The 12,383-nt window shown below is 47.6% G+C and overlaps 1 protein-coding gene across 2 annotated transcripts in view; it reads left to right on the top strand.

Annotated features, from left to right (window-relative positions):
• The first annotated feature begins 6,551 nt into the window (after positions 1-6,551).
• The window catches only part of LOC147035436 (tyrosine-protein kinase Fyn-like), a 78,575-nt gene continuing 72,743 nt past the window's right edge, over positions 6,552-12,383 (top strand). Inside the window, exon 1 of one of the 2 annotated variants that reach the window (XM_085898243.1) lies at positions 6,552-6,936. The gene's annotated coding sequence lies outside the window, so the exon portion shown is untranslated. The remainder of the gene's footprint in view (positions 6,937-12,383) is intronic. The other variant, XM_085898234.1, reaches the window with a different exon arrangement.

The following is a 12,383-nucleotide window of genomic DNA, read 5'->3' as shown; positions in this document are numbered from 1 at the left end:
CATTGTAGAAGCTTGTAAGGTCCGTCATATGGTTGCTGAAAGGGTCTCTGGATAGCCTCATGCCACACGAATATGTGGGTGCACATAGAAAACTCCAGGGTCATAAAAACTGGGTATGCCAAAGGCGTACGTGTTGGTGTCCCCTGGAGGCCCAGCATGACCGGACGAAGTTGGTTCACATAGTTGCTGGCTTTGGGAAAGGTGTCATTGGATGCTGAGAAGAATTATTCTGGGAGATGAAGCGTTGCACCGTCCACCATCTCTGCAATGGAGCATCCAATGTCATCTTGCAGAGCAGCTCGCATACCCAGAAAGACCATAGGTATGATGTCCGTCCAGTGTGTGGAGTTGTCATTCGCTTTCAGGGAAGATTTGAGTTGGCAGTGGAAACGCTTCACCATACCATTTGCTGCTGCATAGTATGCTGTGGTTCGCACATGGCTGGTACCCAGGAGATGAGTCAGCTTGTGAAATAGAGCCGATTCAAAATGGCTACCACGATTCATAGTGATGGTTGATGGAACACCAAAATATGTGATCCAGCTGTGGACACAAGCCCTGGCGATGGTAGATTCAATGATGTCAGCTATTGGTGTAGCCTCCGGCCAATGGGTGAAATGGTCAGTACAAGTCGGCAAATAGCGGTGCCCATTTGATGGTGGTAGGGTCCTGACAATATCCACATGGAACCTGTCGAAACGCTTATCTGGTGTTGAAAAACTACCAAGTGGTGCGACAGTTCGACATTGGATCTTGGAGTGTTGACATTGAAGACATTACTTAGCCCAACGATGCACGTCAGCGCTGATGCGTTGTTAGATGCAGCATGTGGTGATGAGTTGCTGGGTTGCTCAAAAGCCTGGCTGCACGAGTGAGTTTAGAGTGTCGAAGAATGTATGACGGAATGCCGCAAGTATGAAAGAGCGGGATTGTCCCATTGAAGTATCACGTACGAGGGCAGTGTCTCTCCCTGGAATTGATACCTAGCGAAATGTCAGCAAACCTGCTGCAGACTGCAGATGGTGGAGCTCCATGTCCTCCTGTTCTGCTGCTGCCAGTGTTTTAATATCAGTGGCCAGTGTTCTCATCGAAGACAACACCAAAAACGCAATCCATGAGAGACAATCATGCGCAGTGTTCACGATTCCTTTGATGTGCCAGATGTTGGTGGTGAATTGCGAGATATAACTGAGTTAGTGAAGTGTGCCAGGAAAGTGAGAGTCCGAATGAGTGGGCAGAGCAAATGTTAAGGATTTGTGGTCAGTGAGGACAGAGAATTGTCATCTGGCCTCAAAGAAGGGTCGTTTCCTACGATCATGTTTGACGTCGAATCTGGAAACGCTTGAGAGCGAGGAAAGCATCAAGTAATTCCCAGTCAAAGGCACAGTACTTGCGCTGTGCTGACTTCAGCGCTTTCGAGAAAAAGGCCAATGGACACCAGTCAGCATCAATGAACTGGTGAAGGGCCATGCCCACTGCAACCTCAGATGTGTCTACCATCAGGCATGTTGGCGCCTCTGGCTTTGGATGAATCAAGATGGAGGTGTTGCCCAATATGTCTTTGGTGGTGTGGAAGGCTGTCAAGGTGGGCTCTGCCCATCAGAGCATTTCAGGGTGCCTATTAGCTGTTACTCATTCAACAGCTGCAGTGTTGTGGTTGATGAGGGCCATTAACTCTCACAGTTTGCGTTGAGATGAAAGCAACGGAAAATCCCAAATAATCTGCACCTTCTCCTTGAGTGAAGGATGCCCGAGCGGTTAACACAATGGCCAAGGAAATTCAACTATGGGACAATGAATATGCACTTTGTGGGATTGATGACGTTGCCGAAATCCTGCAAACGGGTGTAAAAGGAGAAGATGTTCTTCTGCGGTTGCGCTGGCAATTAGAATATCATCTGCTGTGTATACCCATAGCACAAGTGTAATCCCCGGAGTACCTGATCAATAAAACGTTGAAAGGTTTGTGCGGCATTGCGGAGTCCGAACGGCATTGGAAGGGGCTCCAACAGGCTGAAAGGTGTGGTGACTGGGGTCTCTGGGATGTCATCTGGATCCACGGGAATTTGATGGTGTGCATGGACGAAGTCGACCTTGGAGAAGATTGTTGTGCCATGGAATGTCGCGGTAAAATCCTGAATATGTGGAATGGGGTAACGGAACAGTTACATTTTTTAAGGTACCTTGTGCAGCGGTGAAGACCAACTGCTGGTCGATGGTCTGATAATTCCCCATTGTAGCATATTGTGGTCATGGCCGGTTAGGTTAATCCCCCCGACCCAATTGTGGTGGATGGGTGGTGAACACCAACCAGGCCGGATCACCGAGCGGTTTTCCTGAGAGGCAAGCACGTGATCCTCAGAGATTCTGGCGTGCGCGGGAGGGGAATTGCGGCACAGACGGAGCAGATGCATGCACAGCACAAGGGGTTTATACTCGAACCCATGACAAATACACAGACACCAGCAACTTAAAATAAACACGGGGATTTAATGGAAATAGATGAAATATTTACAAGGGTAATAATTCAAACTGTTATAATAAAACGTGAGGTCAATTAAAGCCTAAAGTCGAGGCACCTCGACACATGGACTTTAATACAGACAAGGGGGAAACAAAAATAAAAGCAAATCCTCCCTTTATTCTGGCACTTAGCTTTGTCCAGCGATGGTCTCGATTGAATTTTGTGATCGAGCCGCTTCGTCCTGCGGGGGAAGATGCACCCAAAATGGTGCCGAGCCACTCTCTGGCTGGGAAACGTACGTGAGGGAATTCGTGAGGCGGTATTCAACACCAGGGCTCACCAACTGCCGTGCGGCTTCTTCTCATGAAAGAATATGCTGAATGTTCTTCACTTGCAACAGGTTTCCTCACAATGATCGTCCACCTTCCTCCTTGACCACATGACGAGACGATCTCTGAGGCCACATGATAAGGCCACGAGGGACCCTCTTCTTACCCCCTCAGAAACGTACCCACTTCACGGTTCAGCCGAACCGTCGATGACTGTCATGTTGCCCAGCACGCGGGCAAATTTACAGCATGACACGAGAATCACGCAGTCATTTTGTCGTGCCGAGAGGAGAGCAAAGCGAGACCCTTTGTCCCAGCCACGTTTCTCACCAACCGTGTCCTCTCACTACTCCGGTCTGCTCTTCGATCATGCCCCCCTCCCTCCCTCATGTCACACTCACCAATCATAAGTCTCAGGGGTGTGACTTGCTGGTACAAAGCCGGGAAGGTGGGGCTTCTCGCCTGCTTGGATGTGCGGCATGTTATTACGGTTGTTGTTGCTATAAAAACATAATATTTTCATGGCTGGCTTGTAAATGCAAAAACGTAGGAAAAGATCATGGGGTCAATTACATACTGGGGAAACTGGCCTTAATCCCTGTCTAATTAACACAGCACCACCCCCCCGTGTGGTGACAAGTAACACTTAAGGTTACAGTTTCCTACTTAATTTACATCGACATATCCCCTACACGTCCACGGACCAAGCAACTCTATACAATCTTAACTTTGCTGTGAAATTCCTTCATCTACTCCACACAACCGTAACAATATAGTCAAATTCCTAGCAGGTGATACATAATTTATTTGGTGCTAGTCAGCGAGCACGTGTGAAAACTAGGGGGAAGGGTGTGGGGGGGGGGGTCCCATGATCTTGATGTGATGTGTGATCTGGTGTTTGATGAGCTGGCGTATCACTGATGGGTTCGTTATGGACAGGAAATCATAAAGTACTTTCTGAAAAGGGTACGTGGGGTGTGGATGGAAGACGTGATATTCAACAACGAAACGGTGGATGCTTTTCCGAGAACAAGAATCTGTGTTGAGGAATCTGATAAACGGTGATGTTTGACGTCGACGAGGACATTGAAATGAGTAAAAAAAATCCACACCCAGGATACAGTGTGCAGTGCTGGCAATAATAAACACCCACAGAAAGGAGTAACGTAAACCCAAACGAAGCTGATGGAGACTCTCTCCAAAAGTCGCAAGAACACTGTTGTTAGCAGCACGTAATGAAAATTCATGCCGATTTCTTGTCGATTTATCAACCTTGCTGTCACAACGGGAACCCAACAGGTTCACGGGTCGTCTCGTTTACTTGAAAAAAAATTGATTTTTGCAAGTAACAAGCAAACAAACAGACAGACAGACAGGGGTGAAAACAGAACCTCCTTCCTACTTCGGTGGTGAAGGTAATAACAATCAATATTCACAACAAACGAAATCTTACAAGTCTAATCCATCCATCCATCCATCAGGACCATCCTCTGCACAGAGCCTTGGTGCTGCCTCAGCAGTCTCCTTGACTATTGGACACAATCCTGGATGGGTCACCACTCCGACGCAGGATACCAGCAAGCTGGCACTCATTTTATGCCGACCGCAGAAGGATGACAGGCAGAGTCAACCCCACCTAGTATTAATTCAACAGCCGAGTGGGTTGTCACTCTCTCTCTCCCCCTGTCATGTGGATTTGTTGGATTTGTTAGGGTTAGCACTAACCCTAACCTAACCTAACTAACCTAACTAAACCCTAACCCTAACACTTGGATTTGAACTCAGGATCCTCAGATCCCAAATCCATCATTCTCGCCATTAAGACAACACCAGGCATCCAATTTATGTCAGTACTGTATCTCGAATAACAATAAAACGATTCAATGTTCTTTTTGGTATACCAGTATTCATTTTTTATTTTTATATATTTTTAAATTTTTTTGGACGCCAAAGCTGTACTTGAACACGAGAAGACAAATCCTCTTTTTGGCACTTTCAAAAACCTTCAGTTTTGCAGTACTTGGACAAAATATGACAACATTTTACATCATCTGGACCAATCAAAGCTGCCACTTGCAGACTCCGCCCATGTCCTTGTTTCTCCAGACTGTGCGGGGTGAGGTGTTCTCTGAACTCTCCAGGTAAACTAGGACGGGCACTCGGAGGAGCACGTACCTCCGCCAGGTTGAACAGTTTCCACTTTAGGTCCCACTGATGGGCCGGATCTGGATTCCGACCTGAACCAACATCGAATCGGCTTGTTCTTGTCACCGAACCAGCTCATCCACCAAGTTTCATCCGAATCCGTTTATGACGTTTTGAGATGTCATGCTCACAGACGGACAGACAGACATGGGACGAATACATATCATGACAGAGGTGGAAATAGCGAACGTAGTGAGCTTCATACTTAACGCGTGCACATGAGAGAATAGGAAACAACAACAACACAATACCATGGCAATTTGGAGTCCGTGTTGTCGGCTATGACCCTTTTGCTTCCGGTTTTTGTCATGGGGAATGATGCATGCTGGGAGATAAAGGCATCGTCGGAGACATGAAAGATCCAAATAATATCAGACATGGTGTTTATTTCCTCCACTGATTTTAATAAAGATATCTCCCACATCAACAAAACATAATTTTTAATCCTGATTTACTTTATTTGATCGCTGATCCCGAATCCAGGCCGAAGTAACCGGAAATTGCAGCATCGAATGTAAGAAGAATTCTACGTTCGCTTCGAGGCTTTGCCTATTCCATATTAAGTGCCTGGAACTACAGGACACAACATGATGATGATGATGATGCTGATGATGATGAAGATGATGATGATGAAGATGATGATGATGAAGATGATGATGATGATTGATGATGTCATCAGGTGAAAAATTCCCTGATTCAGTTTCTGTCCTCAATCGCCATGGTTTGAGTACACAAGATAAAAACAACAAATAAATTCCAAACTCTTACCCACAGTTTATCTCACAATGTAAAAACTGTTCCTTCATCTTTTTTTTTGTATTTTTTTTTTGTGGCAAGCGATAAAACAATGAATGTCGTCATCAGACTTTTCTTTTTCTCTTCCTTCAAAACTTTTCATTGCAACTCAGTTTCAAAACATTAAAATGCCCAAATAATGAAATTTCACTTCATTTAAATGGGTTTTCATTAAATTTCATGGGATTCGAGCTGTCATTGATGATGTATGTTTATTGTGTGTATTTTTTTCTGTTGCAAGGACATTGTATTCCCATTGTGTAGACATATAGTACCAGTTACTCTATATTACCGGAGTTCCCACGAAAATAGATCTCTTGGATCGATTTAGTGTGTGCTTTGGAATAACACTTCTTTATTGATGCAGTATATAAGAGCCATGGCAATGTACATCGTGACAGAATCCTCTCCCTTCATTCATTCACCTCAAGTCGTTCACCTACTCTTCGTTCTTCATTCACCACTTCAATATATTCATTCTCCCATGCTCTTTACACACGGAGGTTCCTGAACCTTTAAAACCTCCGTGAAAACAAAAGCTTTAAAGGGACAAGAGGAGTGGGCGGGGTTTAAACGGGGAAAACAGTGGGCGGGGTTTAAACTGGGAAAACAGTGGGCGGGGTTTAAACGGGGACTACAGTGGGCGGGGTTTAAATGGGGAAGGCAGTGGGCGGGGTTTAAACGGGGAAAACAGTGGGCGGGGTTTAAACGGGGAAGACAGTGGGCGGGGTTTAAACTCAGAGGGGATGGTGTTTGCAGCACGTTTCCGGCGTTGTGACGTCACGAGGTTCGGCCGCCATTTCGGTGTTGAGCCTGCGGATGTTGCGGGCGTCGCCTCGTTATCCGGTTGTTTGTGGCGCTTCTTCCCGCGGTTCACCGAGCCCGACTGAGTAGGAAACGTTGATAAAAATCGGAGTAAAGTCCCATCGCCGTCGGAGTCCCTTTCGCACTGTGTTTGTGATTTCGTGCCTCAGTGTTTTGTGTGGGTTTTTTTTTTCTCCATTCGCTTCTTCTGCCTTCATTTGTAACTGTTCTCTCATTCTGTGCCTGTGGACGAGCGCCGGCGGGAGGTGCACCGACGGTGGACTGTTCCTTCCATGGGATAGCTCTCTGGGTGCGTTTGGTGTCTCTGTCCTCCTTCAGGTGAGGGGTCGTCAGGGGGCTCGGTTGGGGGTTTAGGGGAGCGACGTTGGGGAAGGGGGGACATATGTTATTGAAGTCGGTGGATTTCATGGGAGCGGGAGGTTATTGATGAATGGGAGGAGTGGGGGGGGGAGTGAGGTGACGTCACTGGGAGTGGTTGATTTCTGTGATGGGGAAGGAGGTGAGGGAGAGGGGGGTGGAGTGAGGTGAAGGTATATAATGGGGAGGGGGATTTGAGATATATGGATGTATGACATGGGGAGGGGATTGGAGACGTGTGGATGTATGTCATGGGGAGGGGATTGGAGACGTGCAGGTGTATGACATGGGGAGGGGGATTGGAGACGTGTGGATGTATGTCATGGGGAGGGGGATTGGAGACGTGCAGGTGTATGTCGTGGGGAGGGGGATTCGAGATGTGTGAATGTATATCATGGGGAGGGGGATTGGAGACGTGTGAATGTATGTCATGGGGAGGGGGACTGGAGCCGTGTGGATGTATGTCATGGGGAGAGGGATTGGAGATGTGTGGATGTATGTCATGGGGAGGGGATTGGAGATGTGTGGATGTATGTCATGGGGAGGGGATTGGAGATGTGTGGATGTATGTCATGGGGAGGGTGATTGGAGATGTGTGGATGTATGTCATGGGGAGGGGGATTGGAGATGTGTGGATGTATGTCATGGGGAGAGGGATTGGAGATGTGTGGATGTATGTCATGGGGAGGGTGATTGGAGATGTGTGGATGTATGTCATGGGGAGGGTGATTGGAGATGTGTGGATGTATGTCATGGGGAGGGTGATTGGAGATGTGTGGATGTATGTCATGGGGAGGGGGATTGGAGATGTGTGGATGTATGTCATGGGGAGGGGATTGGAGATGTGTGGATGTATGTCATGGGGAGGGGATTGGAGATGTGTGGATGTATGTCATGGGGAGGGGATTGGAGATGTGTGGATGTATGTCATGGGGAGGGGATTGGAGATGTGTGGATGTATGTCATGGGGAGGGGATTGGAGATGTGTGGATGTATGTCATGGGGAGGGGGATTGGAGATGTGTGGATGTATGTCATGGGGAGGGGGATTGGAGATGTGTGGATGTATGTCATGGGGAGGGGGATTGGAGATGTGTGGATGTCTGTCATGGGGAGGGGAATTGGAGACGTGCAGGTGTATGTTATGGGGAGGGGGATTCGAGATGTGTGGATGTATGTCATGGGGAGGGGGATTGGAGATGTGTGGATGTATGTCATGGGGAGGGGATTGGAGATGTGTGGATGTATGTCATGGGGAGGGGGATTGGAGACGTGCAGGTGTATGTTATGGGGAGGGGGATTCGAGATGTATGTCATGGGGAGGGGATTTGAGACGTGTGGATGTATGTCATGGGGAGGGGGATTGGAGACGTGCAGGTGTATGTCATGGGGAGGGGGATTGGAGACATGTGGATGTATGTAAAGGAGGATTGGAGACGTGTAGGTGTATGTCATGGGGAGGGGGATTGGAGACGTGTGGATGTATGTCATGGGGAGGGGGATTGGAGATGTGTGGATGTATGTCATGGGGAGGGGGATTGGAGATGTGTGGATGTATGTCATGGGGAGGGGATTGGAGATGTGTGGATGTATGTCATGGGGAGGGGGATTGGAGATGTGTGGATGTATGTCATGGGGAGGGGATTGGAGATGTGTGGATGTCTGTCATGGGGAGGGGAATTGGAGACGTGCAGGTGTATGTTATGGGGAGGGGGATTCGAGATGTGTGGATGTATGTCATGGGGAGGGGATTGGAGATGTGTGGATGTATGTCATGGGGAGGGGGATTGGAGATGTGTGGATGTATGTCATGGGGAGGGGGATTGGAGACGTGCAGGTGTATGTTATGGGGAGGGGGATTCGAGATGTATGTCATGGGGAGGGGGATTTGAGACGTGTGGATGTATGTCATGGGGAGGGGATTGGAGACGTGCAGGTGTATGTCATGGGGAGGGGGATTGCAGACATGTGCATGTATGTAAAGGAGGATTGGAGACGTGTAGGTGTATGTCATGGGGAGGGGGATTGGAGACGTGTCGATGTATGTCATGGGGAGGGGGATTGGAGACGTGTGGATGTATGTAATGGGGAGGGGATTGGAGACGTGTGGATGTATGTAAAGGAGGATTGGAGACGTGTAGGTGTATGTCATGGGGAGGGGGATTGGAGACGTGTGGATGTATGTTAAGGGGGTTTGGAGACATGGAGACGTGTGGATGTATGTTAAGGGGGTTTGGAGACATGGAGACCTTTCAATATATGTAATTGTGAGGGGGTGGGGGTAGGATGGAGACCTTTAGATATATGTTAATAAGGGAGCGAAGCCTGGCGTTGGCGAAATGGTCAAGTTGGCTGCCTTGAGATCTTAAGGTCTTGAGTTTGAGCCCCTGTCGGCCCATCGAAATAACACCAGGTCGGTTGATTCGGCCTGTCATCCTTCCGAGGTTGGTAAAATAAGTACCAGCTTACTGGGGTAATGAGCCATTCAATTATCCTGCGTCGGAATGGCCACCCATCCCAGACTGTACTCCTTAGCCAATGAAACTGCCTCGGCAGCCCGATGGTCCTTGCAGTGCGAAAGTGAAGGTTTCTGGTTAATTGGGGGGGGGGGTAGGGGGTGGGGGTGCTGCAGACGTATCGATCTGAAGAATGAGGGGTGGAGGAGGTGTTACATGCATATATGTAATTTGGTAGTTGCTGGTTGACATACGTTTTATGTGGTAGTGGTGGTCGATATATTTTATATACACAATTGGGTGGTGGTGGATGTGTTAATAATGTGTGAGGTCGTGGTTGGTTATGTATGTAATGGAGGTGGTTGTGGTTGACGCATTGGTAATGGGGGAGGTTGTGGTTGGACGCGTACGTTATGCTGCTGCCGCTGATGCATCAGCTTGCCGCTGATGCAGTGCCCCTATTACCAGTATACTAGTGCTGATTTCGCCGACCTCGGAAGGATGACAGGCTGGGTCAACCCCCTGGTGTTAATTCAGCGGAAAACGGGGCTCAAACTCAGGACCCTAAGATCCCAAGCCGCCAACACCAGGCTTTGGTATGATGGTGGTGGTAGATTCCATCTGTCAGTGGTTCTGGCAATGTGTAAGCACAGTAGCAGGCAGATTTTAATTGAAGTTTAACAAATGAAGTGGTTGTTGGATGAAAGATGATTTAAGGAAGAATAAAAGAAGAATAAAAAAACCCCCAAAAATCATTGTAAGCGAGCATGGATGTGTTTTACTTGGTTTATGGCCTTTGTGTTGGTTGTGATTGGCTAACGAGTACAGTACATCTTCATAATATTTCCATCTATTTCGATTTTTAACCAAACTTTCTGAAGTTATACTTTTTCTTTACCTGAAGAACGGGTGGTTTGTCATTGTAAAGATCTCCCCTCTCCTGCCCACCCCGTTTCCCAACTATCAAAGCATCATTACTGTGTACGTGGAAAAGTGTGAAAAGGTTGGATCGCACACCTTCAGTCGTGATTTTGGGAGTGTAGTTTGTCGGGTAGTGCTTTGTGCTCCATGAGGAATTGTCCGAGGCCAAAACGTGCCGCCTCCCTCGCAGACTTTGACCCGGTTGCAACGAGTTGTGCGAAAGGTAACTTTTGAAGGTGCTATAAATCTGCGATGCATGGTGTTGGCTTAATGGTTCGGGTGGTGGGCTTGATATCCGAGGATCCTGAGTTCAAATCCCCCTTGGGTGTTGAATTAACCCCAGATGGGGTTGACTGCCTGTCATCCTTCTGTAGTCGGCAAAATGAGTGCCAGCTTGCTGGTATACTGTGTCGGAGTGGCGACCCGTCCAGGATTGTGCCCAATAGCAAAGGAGACTGCTGAAGCAGCACCAACGCTCTGCACAGAGTATGGTACCGATGGATGGATGGATGGATGGATGGATGGACAGATATGCTGGCACAACCTTGAACCTGCGTTGCTCTTTCAAAACGATTCGAGCGTTGCAGACCATTGGAGACTGGTCTTCACCGAATGCAGGAGAAGCTGAAAACCTCGAAAATCTGAAGCTGCCATCCTCCTTGTGCCCACTTGTTGGGTCCTGTTTTATGACTTTCCTTCATAGTAAATGTCAGTTGCAAGGCTTTCACAGCACGGCGAAGGATGCTTTCGGAGCAGGAATTTATTTATCTTTCGTTTCAAGCGTGCACCATTGTTGTCGTTTTGGGAACAGCTTCGAGTCCATGCCTTGTTAACCGGTTGATGCGACCTTTCATTGATTTATTTATTTATTTTTACGTGCGAGTCGGAGTGCAGAACTCTCCTCACGACTCTCCCATCAGTAGGTAATGCGGCGAGCGCCCATGATGCTCGTGAGACGCTGGCGGTGAGGACGGCTCACATGTTATTGTCGGCGGTGTCGGTGTCGGTGTGAAGTCACACGAAGCTCCCACCGGCATCGTGAGCGGTTTGCGATGAGAAACTGCACTCTCGCTGTGCACTGCTGGCTCAGCAGCTGACCGTGCGAGCTCCAACCGCTGCCGAACACAGATATCTGGTTGCTCGTACGTTGTCTTGCCCCCGTCCCGTTTGTGCAGCTGCACTTTCCTCTCCTGCTTCTTTTGTTTTCCTCAAACTGCCTTTTGGAGGAGTTGCTGTGGGCCAGGATTGTTTCTTCTTGTTGTATTTTTTTTTGTTGTTGATATTTCTCATCTTGTGTTTGTGGTTGTGCTGTGTATCACTGCGGTATTTCTCGTTCAAACCCCCTCACGTGTCCCTGCCAGTGATGGTTCTATTGGTTTGTATGAGGAAACATTCCTGCTGTGCTTGCTTGATGTTTAGTGCCAAGGTTTTTTTTGTTTTTCTTCTTCTTTGTGCTTAATGTTGATTATCTTGGAATGTAGACTGCATGGTTGTGTAAGATTATCTTGTAATATTAAGTGGTGTTTTGTTGGCCCAAACCTTGGGGGTACTGTAAAGGCTGCCAGAACAATGATGCACCATTTTCAAGCGACCCTCCCCAATATTTGATACCCTTCGGCCTATATTCCTTCCGAGTTGTAGCGTGTTTTTTTTTTTATGATGTACACCTGTTGTTTAATCCCAGACGAGTTTTGTTACTATTTTAAAAGGTTAAGATGTCTTCTTGCTCTCGAAAGCCTTTATCCACGAAGCTGCACGTAATTTTAAACAAAACTTTTTGTGTCCTCGTAATGCTCGAAAATCGAGTTGATTGTAAATGATTCTAAAGGGAGGAAGTTTATCTTGTTCTTTTTTTTGAGAGTTTCACACATTTCCTTCTCACAGGAAAGGGGTTTCTTCTGTTCGTTTGACATTTTTGTAATGCATTCATAAAACCCATTCTGAACGAGAGGGGCACTCTGTGGAGCGCATACCTCCACCACGTAATGCCTGATCTCTCAATGGTGAAGGCCCTATCTCTCAATGGTGAAGA

The sequence above is a fragment of the Eptatretus burgeri genome, chromosome 1 (genome assembly GCF_056783735.1).
Source record: "Eptatretus burgeri isolate ZD-2024b chromosome 1, Ebu_testis_v1, whole genome shotgun sequence".
Lineage (NCBI taxonomy): Eukaryota > Metazoa > Chordata > Myxini > Myxiniformes > Myxinidae > Eptatretus > Eptatretus burgeri.
The sequence above is the reverse complement of the archived record's forward strand: the minus strand, read 5'-3'. Positions and strand labels throughout refer to the sequence as shown.